This window comes from Urocitellus parryii, chromosome 4 (genome assembly GCF_045843805.1).
Source record: "Urocitellus parryii isolate mUroPar1 chromosome 4, mUroPar1.hap1, whole genome shotgun sequence".
NCBI classification, from domain to species: Eukaryota; Metazoa; Chordata; class Mammalia; order Rodentia; family Sciuridae; genus Urocitellus; species Urocitellus parryii.
Window position 1 is genome coordinate 115,848,337 of NC_135534.1, and position 15,482 is coordinate 115,863,818.

The 15,482-nt window shown below is 46.0% G+C and overlaps 1 protein-coding gene across 1 annotated transcript in view; it reads left to right on the forward strand.

Moving 5' to 3' along the window:
* The first annotated feature begins 10,021 nt into the window (after nt 1-10,021).
* The window catches only part of Fli1 (Fli-1 proto-oncogene, ETS transcription factor), a 126,648-nt gene continuing 121,187 nt past the window's right edge, over nt 10,022-15,482 (forward strand). Inside the window, exon 1 of the mRNA XM_077797791.1 lies at nt 10,022-10,031. The gene's annotated coding sequence lies outside the window, so the exon portion shown is untranslated. The remainder of the gene's footprint in view (nt 10,032-15,482) is intronic.

Below are 15,482 nucleotides of genomic sequence, written 5' to 3' on the forward strand. Positions count from 1 at the left end.
AAGAAACACTAGGAATGTAGGGCACGGAGGAAAGGCCATGTGAGGACACAGCAAGGAGACAGCCACCCACAAATCATAGAGAAAGAGACCCAAGGAGAAAACAACCCAGCCAACGCTTTGATTTTGGACTTCCAGCCTCCAGAACTGTGAGAAAGAAATCTCTGTTGCTTAAGCCACCTAGTCTGTGGTATTTTGTTATGGCATGCCTCACCAACTAAGACACAAACAAAAAGGTACAGAAAAAATAATGGACATAGGTATGCTTATGTTAGTAAGTTCCTTGCTGTCTGCTGAGAGAGCTGGGAAGTACCACCCCTTGACAGTGAGCACAGCTAGGTCCCAAATTTGGCTTCTAAATACCATTCTTTGATAAAAGGAACCAAGGATTCTTGGAGAAGCAGTTGATCCCAGGGCTGGGGCAGGGAAAACACAAGATGATCCTGAAGTATCCTGTGAGGCAGAAAGTAAGGAGGTGCTGAAGGAAAAAAAATTCAAAAAGAATAAAAAGTTCAAAAACATTATTTTAAAATGTCAAAAAGGATGCAGAAATCAACCTGAAAGAGCTCCTGAAGGCCTCAGTCAGAATAACATGAGCCACAAAATAAACAATGATAGTACTGGATTACAATCGAAAGAATAAAATGAACATCCCTGAGTCCATACGAAGATAAGTCGATGAATAAATGAATGAACTGACCAATCAATCAACAAATGAGAAAAGGCAAATATTCCTTACAAAAGAATTCCAACTGATAAATGTAGAAGGAATGCGTGAAAGTACACTCAGCACACCACAGTGATTATTGTTCAACCTGAAATCCATCAATGAATGCTGAAATCAGTGTGCTAAAGAAAGAGCAAAGAGAAATTGGATATTTATAAAGCCTCAGAGCGTCTCCCCATAAAATATTTGATAATTACAAATGCTAACTTAACAGTGGAGAACTCCGGCAGGAGCACTTTGACCAAGAAACCAAGATTAACATAACTAGTGTTGTGGTTTGATTCATCCTCCTAAAATCAAAGACTTGTCCTATTGGGAGGTGCTATGGACCTTTAGGGGTTGGGTCTAATGGGATGTCATTAAATCAATGTGCTTTTACAAGGGATTGTGGGATCCCAGTCTCTCAGTTCTGTCTCTGTCTACTTTCTGGCTCATGATACCAGCAATTTCTTTCTACACACAATTCTTGCCATGGCCACTGGGTACTTTCATCTGAGGTCCAAAATGATGAGACTGCCTGATCTTGAACTGGAAACTTCAGAACAATAACTTTAAAAGCATTTCTCTTTATAGTTACATTGCCTCAAGTCTTTTGTTGTACTAATAAGAAGCTGACTAACACAACCAGTAATAAGACACATCAATGTCACATCTCCTGGCATGATATACTGCAAAAGACACATCACCTCTGTGGCACTTTTCTCCAAATACATAACCTCACTTTAATCACAAGTAAGCTTTGGACAAACTCAAATACCCTCTGAGATATTCCATAAACTATCCTCTTATGTGCTCACCAATGCTCTCCCAAAATGCCAAGGTCATGAAAGAGAGAAGACGGTGGAACTTTACAGATGAGGAGACTATGGATATCAAACCAATAAATGCAATGTGGGTTTCTGGATTGGACCTTGGAACAGAATAAGAACATTTTTTTTGGGGGGGGAGGATAAAGTCTGAATAGTCACTAGTTTAGTTAATAGCATTATAGTAATGCTAAGTTTTGATAATAGTACCATGGCTATGTATAAACCTAAGTGGAAGCTGGGTGGAGATGTGAACTCTGTCCTATCTTTGCAGCTCTTCCTCTCAGCATGAAGTAAAGGGAAATAGAAAGCAACACTGGATGTTTCATATGGAGAAAAGGGAGTAGTGAAAATCGGTAAATGGGTATCATCAGTGCACCAGTGCACAACCCTCACCACCTTCCAAAGGAGATAGAAAGTTCATCTGTGTCATGGGACTTGTTGCTATTAACTCAACCAGGGAATGTGAGATTAGAAATTAGACAACCTGAGTAGCCCATCCCTGCTCTGTGGCTCACCCTGCAAGATTTGATAAATTATCTAATGTTGCTTAGACTCAGGTTTTCACATGAGACTCAGTTTTCATCAGGTCAAAGATAGTATCAACAACCATCATGTCTTTTAATGAAATAACATTTAAATTTTTCTATGAAAACAAAAAGCGATCTGGATTGGGTATTCTATTCATCTGAAAATAGAGCATGAATTTCTCTTGGGTCCTTTCCAGTCACATATGACTCTAAGCACTACATAAAATATATGACATGAATGCTATAATAGTAAAACACTATCAGGTTTTCTATGTACACTCATATCTTTCTTTGACAGAAGTAATATGCTTGCTCCTTTATTAGCATGGGTGGCCTTTTCAATAGCACATATATTGAATCTCAGACAAAATTTATTCTAAAGATAAATGTGAAAGGTGGGGAAGGGCAATTCCCTTTACAAAAGCATTACTTATTTATGAAATTTTAAAAATGCTTAACCATGGAACTTATATAACTTTTTATATAACTTATGTAACTTTTAATGTCACCAATTTAATGGTCATTTTTCACAAGCATAGCAGTGGCATCAATTAATGTCAGCTGCCTCTCCACAAAACACACAAACACACATGCTAAAAGTGCAAATGTGTGTGTGTGTATTCAAGCAAGTAACTATGATTTTTTTCTTTTATTTTATGTTTTAGAAAGCTGTATTAGAATAACCTCCTCCCTGGCTCTAGCTCACACCCTTGTGATCTTGGTGGGTTCCACTTTTCCTACCACAGCAGTTGCAAAGGAGCTGAAATGAGAGGGCCCGAGTTTCAGCTATGTGTTCCCTCCATTCCTGTCCCCAAGGGCTGGCAGGAAATGCCAGCCTCCTCACAGGAAAGTCTGTTGTGGTGAGATTTCCCGATTTACTTTATAAATGCAAGAAAGCCAGATACAGGAGGAGATAAGTGTTTAAGATTGCAAGTGCTTATCATCTCGCTGGGTTCTGGGCCCCACAGCCAGGACCAGTTTCTCTTCTAAAGATCCAGGCCAAAATTTATTTTGGTTCTAAATTGAAAGGCCTGCCCAACTGAAAAATATGATCACCATCCACCCTTGCTGGTCTCTACAAGGAATCCACTCCAAACACCTTGCTGGGTTTTCACCACGAGAGGTTTTCCTTCCTTAGAAAGTTAAGAGAGCCTCATTCACCACTTGGCTAAACACTGGAATCATCTGGGGCTTAGAGGGGGGCATGAAAAAAAGATTAGGGTATCTGGCTCCCCAGACTGCAAGCTGAAGTCTTGGTACACACTTCACTCTGCTGACCTGTGAGGTTTTCAGTAGGAACACACCCACCCCCAGCTCTGATGTTTCACTTTTGTTGCCATTAAGATAAAACATTTGGTAGAATACAAAAGGATAGGGATCTCAAAACCACAAGAGCCAGCAGAGGTGGCCAGTTGAGTTAATAAAGCTCTAGTTTAAATCAAGCGTGCTTTGGTCGACACACTCACTCTCTGGTCAGAGCCTGGGAAGGAGAGTATAGTAAGGGCTGCAGGGACATTAAGAAGAGCACTGCTTTTCCGTGGTTCATTCCTTTCCAGTCGTTTTATTCCAGTCAATTTTTTTGCAAAGTAGAATCCCTAAAAAATCATCACCCCAAGAAGTCGCCTCCAGGCTGTGCAGAGGGTGAAATCTAATCGCCCCTCTTTATATCTCCACATTTCCAATCTCTTGGAAGCAATAAGAATTGCAGACTCAAATAGTTCACCTGTGTGTCACCCATAGGTCTGTTTTTTTTTTTTTTAAGAAAAAAAAAAGGCTTTTGCTATCTATGTCCTCCTTTCCCTCAGCCAAAAATCTAGGAGACATCTTAGTTTTCAAAGTCTGATTTAAAAACATACACCAAGAAAATGAAAACACTCTCCACATTTGATCTCTTATCTAGGAAAACCAGGTTCCCTCAGAGGGACTCTCAAGGCTGTGAATCCCCAGTGTTTATTGTGTTAAGTGGGGCACATTGTTTCGTGCTCAGCTGTAAAGTACAGTGAAGTAATAGTGGCCATGATGTCTCTGGGACTCCACTGTCCCCTGTCCATCAAAGTTGAGGGTTACCATAATATTAATACAACACATCAGACCAGTATTTGGTCAGACAAATATTTATGTAGCATCTTTTTCCTCTAGAAGTAGGAAGCATTTGGCCAAATGAATCTTAATCTGCAAAAAAAGTATTTCTGACATTAATAATAGGGATATTATGTATACCTTCTCCTCATCCATGTATCACCCTGCACCTCATCCCACTCCTGTCAACCCCATTTAAAAATATACCCCCAAAAACCTTAATGATGAAATTGACCCAGTATTGACTTCTATCCATGTTTTTTTTTTTCTATTTTCTTTTATTTTTAAAATTGGGATCAGGAAGCAAGGACAGTCTGTGTGTATGTGTGTGTGTGTGTGTGTGTGTGTGTGTGTGTGTGTGTCTGTTGGTGAAGGATGGGAATCAAAGGTCCAGCCAGGTCACACACCGCCTGTAATCCAAAGAGACTCCTATCCACCTATTCTTCTTTCCATGGACCCTGCTCTGGTCACTGCTTCTATTTCCTGGACTTATCTCTCTCACCAGATTTCCCACCCCTTCTCTGTCCCTAAATATCCAGAAGCTCAATCTAAGGTTGCAGTCTGTCACAGGCAACAAAAGAACACAGATAATGAGACATAAGTTTCCTTGTTGGCCACCCTTTAAAATCTGAAATTGTGCGTTCAAACAGCTTCTTTTCCATCATGAAAAAAAGAAAAATAATAGAAAATCCACAAAGAAGGCTGAAACTTAATGTGTCTTTGAACTTTATCCAAAGTGTAAAGAACCCCAAAGATAGGAACATGGACAGAAAAAAAAAAAGACACTAATAAATTTATATTGACCATCACAGCAGTTTCTAAAAGAATTGAGTAAACTTGCTCAACATTGTCAGTTCCCTTTTACTTTCTTGGCCAACCCAAATCTATGGTAAAATATTACTTTCCAGTTATAGTAGTTTGCTGAATCTACCATATAAAATACTACAGATTGGTAGGCTTAAACAGAAATTTGGTTTCTCACAATGCTGGACAGTAGAAATTCAAGATCAAGGTGTCACCAAGTCTGGTGTCTTCTGAGGTTGCTCTCCTTGGGTAGAAGATGAGGATCTTTTCTTTGTGCTACCACCTGCTTGTGTCCTCATCTCTTCTTATAAGAACACCAGTCATATTGGATTAGGGTCCACAATTTGACTTCATGTTACTTCTTTAAAGGCCTGTCTCCAAATACTATCACCTCCTGAAGTACTGGAGGTTAGAGTTCAGCATAAGAATTTTGAAGAGACATCATTCACCCAAAACACCAGTAACCTGCAGCAGAACACTGCCAGAATGGAACTCAAATTTCTAACCCTAGATCACTGATTAGCCTTTCATTAACATTCTTTCTCAGGCCAAATAATCCTACAGAATTGTAGCATATTAAAAGTGGAAGGTCTCTCATAATGATCTAACTGTAGCCACCTTGTCTGCCAGATAAGGAAGCTTGAGTCCTAATCTGTCTTACTCAGAATCATAGAGTCCCAGGATGACCCAGGGGAACACCACCCAGATATATTCTCCTGCTCCCCTAACTTTGAATCTCCTGCTTTTCTGATCTCCACAACAGGGTTACCTGCTACCCAGGCTCCCAATTGCAAATCTGTAGCCCAGGGAAGTAGTTTAGAAGAGGCTGGTGAGGGAGCATAACTGCAGATTGAGAACTCGACCTCCCACTCTCCTTTTGGAAAGGGTTGGAGGGATAAGCTGTCTTTAATGAGTTCTCTCTGCTCACCCCTCCTCTCGTTTGCTCCTGCCTTATGGCAGCTGTTACCAATTTTAGCAATTTTCTTCTGGTGAATTGAAGGCTCCAGGTGACAAAGGGAGTTGGCCATAACCTCCTGCAGAATGAGATAGGCTATGTCCTACTCCATCCAGCCCTGAAGCTTAAATTGGGTAGTTGGGGCTCCCAGTGGGCATTTTGCAACCACTACCCACATGCATACATGCATGTGTGTATATACATGCATACACACACACACACACACACATACACATGCACCCGCACGCACAACACATTTACACAAAGCAGGCTTCCAGGTATATGTCCATTTCTGAAATGCAATCTAAAAGGGACTTTATGTTAGTTCTCAGTTCACTGTCTGCTCATCTGTTTTTCCAGGGCCACCAAGATTTTTAGCATTTGCTTAGCTACAGGAATGAGTACCCCAATCTGACTCTTGGAATCACAGGAAAAGTAGGAAATAGGAAACATACACAGAGAAAGGATTGGTACCGAACTTAAGACAACTGGCCACCTCCGTCAGCTGATCACACTCAAGGTACTTGGGAACAGGGTTGATCTCAGGCTCCCTGGTTAAACCACCTGTGCACAAATGAAACAAACACATAAGTACTGACTGCAGAAGAAAATGAATCAGTATCACCCAGATGAAATGCTCCAGTTGGTGTTTCCTTAACCTCAATGTGATGATTTATTTTGTTTTATATTCTTCTCTTTAGTTATTGATCAAAAAGTAGAAGAGTAAGTAGTTAAACAATTGTTTCACTTCTCTATTTGCCAATACCAGTGTAGACTCTGGGTATCCCAGGTCATAAACAAAATGAACTGTGCACCTGCCCTTAGGGATCTTACAAACTAACCGGGGGAGACAGAAATTAAAGAGATGCATCTACAAATAAGAAGGTCATAACTGTGGAAACAGAAGAAGAAAGGGAGAGTCTAGAAGGAGGTCCTTTAGAAATCCTCTTTTAGGAAGGAAGGAGGAGAAGAAAGGAAGAAACCAAGGATGAAGTATTAGGCATTTTGTTTTGTTCTCACTTTCTCTATTACAGCTGAAGGCCTCTATTTCAAATCTCCAACTTATCCATCAACCTATAGAAAACCTATTTCTAGAATGCGTGGCATCAGGATAGATGGCACAGGAGTACATATTATTTTATTTGCTGTTGTTTGGAAGAGTATGTTTGTGCCTTTGGGAGGGAAGACATCTCCCCAGGAATCCCAAGAACAAAATTCTGGGAGCAGTGGCTCCTGTCCTTCTGCTCCCTCCTCTCCCTAAGCTCTGTCATGTTTTCCTAAGCAATGTTCAGGAATGTGCAGGGCGGGGGCGCCTGGTCGTCAGTGCTGAGCCCAGGCAGCCCCAGTCACGGTCCCAGGCTGGCCTTTCACCTCATAGCTCTCCTGGCTGCTCTTATTAAGCAGCAAAATGTTTCAATATGTGGAGGTTTGGGGGAGGGACAGGAGAGAAAAATCGGGATATTGTTGAGAAGGAAATAATGAATAACCCTGCCGCCAGTCCTTGTACCCCCCACGTGGGCAGATCTGGGTGATAAGTGTGCTTTCTCCTGAAATGGAATCCTAGCAATTGCCTTTTGGTCAGAATTTTCCAGAGCCAGTTAGGGAAAGTGGGGGACCGGTAGAAAACCAATTTTTCTTGAAGGCTCCAGAACAAAAGCAGTCAGGGATATGGTTACCCAATGAGGAAAGGGGAGGAGAAAGTATGGGGGTGCATAAAGTTGTTGGGTTTAATTTTTAAAAGCTGAAACACTCAGCTCTGCTCTGTCACCTCTGCCTCTTCCCCTTCAGTTAAACGGAGTTAATCTAAACCTTCTAAGACCTACTACTTCAGTACCTGAAGGGTGTTTCAGGCAGAAATCTGGTGAGCAATTCCTTGTCACAAGAGACCCAGAGGGGAGAGTGCAAGGGTGTGAAAACTGCCCACTGGAAAACACAAAAGTAACTCAAGGGCAATTGTGGATCTGTTGTGTGGATGATCCAGGGGTTGGGCAGCCAAGAGGAAGCCTGTGAGCCTTGAACAGCAGAAGCAGAAGTCCCGCTCAAAACTGGGTCTAAAGGGAAAGTGAAGAAATGAGCAACATTTTAAATCTCAAGAAAAGACAAATGTGAGGACCCCAAAACAACTCCTTAGGAAAAGTGCTTTAAGATACTTTAAAAAAAATCAAAACTCCATTATAGAGGTGTCTCTATGACATTTGCAATCCACTTTGTTCGTATAGATAATGCCTTGAAAACTATAGTTCAGAAGAAGGTATATTCTTGGGAGAGGTCAAATAAGTGAAAAGAACAACCTTTAGGTAGGTGCATGAAAAGTGAATATGGACCTCAATCATATCGTTAAAGTCTGAGGAATGATCATTTGCATAGCAATAATTTGAAATTTTCAGAGAATAAATAATCAATTTGAAGAAAGCCTGGGTCTCATGTGCCTGGCTTCACATAGCTGTATTTCTTTATATGTGGGATATGTGTATGGTTTCTAGCATTCCTTGAAGTTTCCTAGTCACTTAGGGATGTTTCTGGAAAAGCAGCTGGGGGCAGATGGATGGCTGCCCTATTAGAACAATTCATCAGACAGTAGTTGAAATATTGATAAGAAAACGGAAATCAAATTACAAGAGGGGAAAAGAGAGAGGAAGAGGGAGTGGGACCTAGAGAGCCAGTGGGAGGCAACGAAGAGGAAAGCCGTGGTGCATACACTTACTCCAGCGGTTCCGGCAGCCCAGCACGAAGTGCCAGAGCTGAGGTCGCCTATCTGCATGTGCTGGAAAGAAAGGCGAATTTTGACTGCCAGCGGTCAGCAAGGTTTAATTCTGTACTGCCACGGTTTGGGGAACTCTGAGCAGAGACAATAAGCACAGACAACTGGAACACCCTGGAGTTGCGGGAGTTCAGCTCCTGCTGGCTTAGCAGGAAAGGGTGTCTAAGGTGAGTGTTTCCTTTGTGTCTGATCCTCCCTGGGCAATGGGTGTTGCAGGGTCTGGGCACCTCTCTGCCATGGCTGCTTGCGCTGGTTGCAGTTGGGAAATAAGGAGTTTTCTGGAGTTGCTTTTTTCTTTCTCTTTTCTCATTTTGTCATCTTTTTTCCCCCTTTCATATCCCACTGGGTCTTGCAAAGAAAATGGGGAGACTCTGAGAAAGGGCCAAGGAGTGTGGAAGCAGTGAAGGGAGTCTATGAGCTGGAGAAATGGACTTTGTTCCTGAACTCGTGCGTGTCTGTTGTGGCTTCAGGAGCCAAAAAAAAAAAAAAAAAATGCTGGAATTTGTTAGCAGGGAGAAAACTGCTTTATCAGAAACACATTGGCTGCCAGAGAAGCTGTGCGCTGCCACATTAAAGATGGCTAAAAAGAAGGAAGAAATGAGAGCGAGCCATCAGACTGGGTTAAGGCAGGGACAGATCCACTCATGCTGAGGCACCTGGCACCCTAGGGTATTTTTTTCTCCCTCCAGTCCAAATATTCAGACTAAGACACCTCCTTTGCCACTAAAAATGGGGGCCGGATATTCCTTGTCATTGTCTCTACCCACAAACCTGTTTTATTTCAGAAGAAGGAGGGCTCTTTCCTGGGAAAGGGCCTCCACAGACCTCTGAACCTTGAGCCAGTCTTCCTTCATAACCGATCTATCCACTGAAAGGGAAGAATGTGGCAGTTAGCCTGTACCCTGGGAGGGCACAAGCATTGGCAGCTCTGAAATTATCTGCTCCCCAGGGCCTCAGGCTGCATGGAAGGTGAAACTTACCACCCCCCTGGCTACTTTCTCTCCAGTCAGGACAAATCTCAATGGACCCAGGTGCAAAAATACACAAGCCCTGGAAAAGGCTGGTTTCTCTGATTGCAGTAGGGAACTATAAGAAAGAGATCCAGAGATGTGAGCTCACTCTCAGTTCTCACCATCCTCTATTCAGAAGCCTTTCTGCAGAAGGGCAGGGAATTCCCTGGGACCCTCCCTGGCTGGATCAGGTGAACCTGAGCCTTCCAGCTCCCAAAGTTTTCTGCTTGCATTAGCTTGATCACTTGCTCCACTCTCTGACTTAATTTTCTCCCACCCAGGTTGGTTCTTGAGCCTTCTGGACCCTTTCTCACGAACGTAGGATGTTTCAGACAGTCCCTGACACATCATCTTACGTCAAGGTAAGACATGACAGCATCTTTAAGCAGGTAATGAGCCCCCCAATTCTCCTCCACCCCTCACCGTAGGCCTATAGTCCATTCAGCCTTTTTCCAGGAAAGGGGGAAGGAGGAAAACCCTTGGGACTCAGGGTTTAAGGATAAGACTTGGCAATTCCTGTTTGGGAGACTGGGAAGCAGGGGAGCCTAGTGAAGACTGAGCTGGAAGAACTGGTCCCCTGCCTATGTCAGGTCCCAAAGGCTGGTGTTCTCTGGCCACTGCAGACTCCCTGCATTAAGGATGTGTAATTGTTTGCATGGGAGAGCAAGTATGCAGATGTGGGAGTATATGTGTTAGTGCGTGTGAAGTGGGCGGGTGTGCAAGTGGGCGGGTGCAAAGCATTTCTCCTATGGTTTGGACAACAGCTCAGCCCGGAAGCCCACTTTCCTCTGCCCGCTCCCACCCTGAAAGCGCTGATTGCTATATTTGACAGCACATCGAAGGATTTTTTTTTCTAACTTTCCACAACAGTTCCCAAGAATGTAAACAAACCAAAGCTGGGACATCTGGGTTACACGTTTAATGAAAACCCCCTGACTGAGCTGGGAGGAGAGTGCGCACCGGGCGGCCCTGCCCAGAGTAGGGATGGTAGCAAGGTCTTTAGGGCTGCAAGGTCCTCACCCCGCCTGGTCACGACCTTACACCTTCCGGGTAGGACCCTCAGAGCCCCTGAGTACCTGAGCTTGCTTTAGAGAGAGGAAGAAAGACTCACTCAGGTGCTGCAAACGGATGCAGATCTCCTTCAGCTCCTTGCCCCGCCCTCCATCTTGAAGCCTCGCCCCCTAGTGCCCCACCACCACCGGTGCCACTCGGTTGAGCTCCCTCCAGAGTCCGCTAAAGCTACGGCTGGGCTGTGTCTGGGCTTGTTCGCTTGCACCTGATAAGTGTGCGGACTCTTAAGGTCTTGTCTAGGGGGCGCCAATTATGTGTCGACCCTCCTTAGATCTCTCTACAGGGAAACAGGTCAGGTAGAAATAAGCGAGCATCTTTGTGCTCCCCACCTGAGATCTGAAGGAGTCCACGGAAAGCAGGATCCTGGAGGCTTGGCCTGGAAAGAATGTTTAATAAACGATGAGAGAGAGAGAGAGAGAGAGAGAGAGAGAGAGAGAGAGAGAGAGAGAGAGAGATCCTTCCATCAATGATTAGCGAATGGAGGGGTGGACGAATGGCTCCTAGTAGGTGCTTGAGCACAATCTTGAGATTGGACTAAAACACACAAAGTTCACTGAATTGGGTTTTCCTAAGAGGTTCAGGACGCTGCAGACCACTCCCATCTAGAACACAGCCCAAGGAACTTTAGCTTCAAGCTCTTCTCTAGGACTGTAAATGGCTCCTGGATACGGAGGTGCAACCTCCCTTCCACACAAACCCCAGGACCCAGAATCTTAGGGATGAGGAACGCCAAAGGGGCAACCGGAAGTCGAGGAGCCAGACCCAGGCTAAGGGTCAGGGAGAAAGCAAACTGGTTCAGGAGAACTGAGCAGACCAGCCTTGGGGGTGGGGGCCCACAGTCTGGGAGCTGTGGGCCTCCAGAAGAGCAGCTCGTCGCAGGAGCTCCTTTCAAGAGGGAAAATGGATTTTTCAGCAGCCACAAAGTTTGTATTGTTGCACAAAGGGGTGCATTGATGACGCTGAAAGGTCTGCGTGGCAGGGACAATCTTGGGTCTGTTCCCTGGTTCCTTCCACCAACCATTTGCCAGAGGGGTACAAACAGACTCAGGCTGCCAAGCCCCTGCCATTCCCAGTCCAGCACCCGGCTCTGAGGTTGTTGACAAACACAGCGGGCCTAGGCTCCTGGGCCCCAGGAGTCCAGAGCCAAGCTGAGCCCTGAGGGTCAAGGGTGCCCACTCCACAGGGCAGCGATCTAGATGGTGACCTGAGTCCCTTGGGGGCCCACAGAGCACTCAAGAGTACATACAGGGGAAGAGCTTAAGACAGGTATAGAACTGGAAGGACCCAGGGAACATGAGGGAGAGGAACTGAAGACCTTGACTCAGCAGTGATACTATTGATCCCTATTTCTCAGATACCCTCATCCCTGCCAGGCCATATTCTAAATATTGTATTTGTACCAACTCACTTATAATGAGCCTAACAGTTGGTCTCCTATTTTGCAGATGAGAAGGTACTGAGAGGTTAATGTGACAGAGCTTGTAAGGGGCAAAACCATAGAGATAAATAAGGGTAAAGTTGTGCTGCCAAGCAAGTTCTAGATAACTTATTTCATCTGTAGAGAAAGCCCTTTAAGATTGGTTCAATTACAAACCCCTTGTATAGAAAAGGACACTGAGGCCCAGAGAAGAAACATGTTCAAGGCCACAGAGCTGTTAAGTACTGAGGTAGAATTCAAATTCAGGTAGCCCGATCATCCAACCAGAAGGTTCTTTCACGGCACTCCTCTGTGTGACAGGAAGAGGGACCAGGATACTTAGTGGGATAACCCTGACCAGCGCCTGCCACAGCGGCAGTAAGCAAAGCACTCCTTTCTTCAAGTCTGTGGATCACATCTCTAAGAGCTCCTCTCTTATCCCTTGCCGGACTGGCAGGGTCCTACCCTTTCCTTCTTTGCTCATCTGCTAGACTCCCTGCTCTCCCTCCTCCACCTATCAGCCTGCCGATTCGGCCAGAGTAGCGTTTGGGGGAGATGCCCTCCTCTGCCCGCCCTCTAGTTGAAAGGGGGCTGTTAGCCCTCATAATTTCACAGCCCCAAGGCCAGCAGATCCGAAGCTGCATTTCAAGGAAACTGGTCTTGGAATGAATAGTGTTTGGGACGACTAACTGGGAGGAGGGGACTGATGGGGATTGGAGAGGCTGAACCACCTCCCCCCCCCCCAACATACGCACGCCCATGTCCCCATCGGGGCGACACCACTGGGTGAGGGTCCTGACACCTGGCTGGTCTCCGCCTCTTGTCAGCCTGCGCTTTCTGGTCAATCTCGGACTCCCCTGAGGTTTCTTCGTCGACGCCGCGTGGTCTGGGGGCCCAGCCCCGGAGCGTCTGGGGTCCGGGGCGCAGAGACCCTCCCTCCCCCTCCAGGGCCTGCCCGCCCCGGGCCCTTCAGCCGCTGCGGCCTCCCACGTAGCATTTTGAACCCGCTCGGCGCTAAGGCAAGAACGAGCGTGGGGAGCAGGCAGGGCGAGCAGAGGCTTTAAATCTTCCTTCAATCTGTGAGTAGATGAAGTCTGAGAAACAAATTCAAAGCAGGCGCGCGCCTGCAGAGCCTTCCTGCAGAAATATTCCCCGGCATTCAAGCGCATCCAGGGGCGGCTCGAGCTGCCTTGTTTGGCTAAGGTCAGACGAGACTCGAGTTCTCCAATAAAAATAAATCTCAAATTAATTATGGCCTCGAGCGAGAGGCCAGACACTTGAAGCTGCAGTTGTGCAGTCTGGAGTTTTGGCGCTGGCCCGCCACCCCTCCCCCCCCTCCCCCCCTCCCCCCCCTCCCCCCCCTCCCCCCCTTCCCCCCCCTCGCCAGCTTTTCCCTCCCTCCGCCTCCCGCTTTGCCAGCTTGGATACCCGCTGCGGCTGCTCTGGACCAGCCGGGTTGGGGAAGACAGAGGACGAAGAAGGAAGGATCCGCCCGAGACGCTCTGCCAGGCCTGGAATCTTTCGGCGTTTCAAGTGACTGAGCTGTCCCCGAGTCGGGAGGCACCCCAGGGACCAGCTATGGTTGTCACGTCCTCCCTCCCCCAACCCAGGCTGGAACCTAAGGAGCCCGGGAAGCCTGCGTCTGGAAAGTCTTGACCCGGTCAAAAGGGCTGACATTGAGCGAGCCAAGACACGTTTCGCCCAGCCGTTCCCCTCCCGGGGGAAGCAGGACTTCCGCATCTTTGAAAATATTGTCAAGTGCGAATGGTGAGAGGCAAGTGGTCTCACCGACGTTTCAATGAAAATGATCCAAACCCAGCTATTTCATAAATATTTGCCTACATATGCACCCTTTCTATAGTTCTTAGAAAGATGTGGTGGGCTTGGTTTTTTTTTTTTTTTGGGGGGGGGGATCCTACGGTTGGTAGCTTTAAAAAAAAAAATGCTTGGCCTGGCTTCTTTGGCTGTGAGCTTTCCCTGCCTGGAAAGCCAGGAATGGGTTGGTGGAATGGGCACTGATGGTACCCATACCAGATCCTGGTCACCAGCCCTGCCCAGTCTGGGAAAGAGTGAGGCCAAATAGTCCCTGGTGAGCCAGGAAAGAGGGTGTGCACAAGTGTGTGGGCAGGGGCGACCATTCCTAAACTAGGCTTGTAGACAAGGGAGAGAGGGAGGAGAAGAGTGATGGAGAGAGGGAAGAGGATGAGGAAAGAGAAGGGGAGGGAGAGGCCAGAGTAGCAGAAAGCCCCACCCCACCCCCAACACACAAGATAGTTTTCATTTGTAGCCTCACCGCAGGCTCTCTATCAATTTGTTTCAATGCAAACATTCAAAATATGCTCTTTGGCTGCTCGTGAAAACAATGTGAGCTGCCAGGATCAAACCATCTTTCCAGATGTCTGGTGGTAACCACATTAAACAGGGCAGACTTGTTTACTGTTGTGTTTGGTTAGGGCTTTCCCCCCTTCAGGATTTAAAAAAGCAGCAGCAGCATTGGAGTGGAGCATGGAGCCCAGACTTACATAAGTGGGACAAACTTGTCCACCAGCACCTCAACATAGGAGGGAAGGAATCTGATATTCCCTTAGAAATCTGCTCAGAATTGGCTGGGGTCTTCTTTCTCAGAAAAGACCTTGTGAATGGGCAGTAGCTCCTTATGCAGAGACTAGTAAACAGCAAAAGGCAGCTGCACTGGTGCCAATTTGAGAATCACAAAGGGGCAATGATGCCTATGTCTATGCATAGGTTGATGCCTCTGCCAGGCTCCCTTTCCCTGACTTCCAAAATTGTGAAATTGCTATAACTTTGGTTTTATAGGCAGAAGCAGAAAATGCTGTTGTGTTCCGAAGCTCAGACAGAAGGCCAATCTTCATTTTAATCTACTTTCATATTGAGCACTTCCAACAGGAAAGGCAACTGGTACTAAATGGGATTGTGGGGTGTACTGTTGAGGTGATAACTGATCACTATAGTGAACAGGACTGTTAATTGCCAAGCCAACCAGAGTTGGAAAGAAAAACCTAGTGATTGTGTTTGCCACAGAGTCCCTTTAGGAGGAGTGTAGGGGGGGCATGGGGGGTTGCTGCTAGCCGCCACGTGTGGGGTGGCCATTAAGGGCCTCTGTGATTGCCCAGCATCAGGAAAGGGGCCTCTTGGTGGTGAAGTCGAAGTCCTTTCTAGCTAAAAGAGGAGCAATGTGGCTGGAGTGCGCGGGTTTCTGGTGAGGACCCGGTGGGAAGCGATCTCCCCGCACCCTCCTGAAAGCCCTGTTGTCGTTTGAAGGTCGGTGAAGTCTGGGCAGAAAAGGAAACAATTTGGGGTTTGA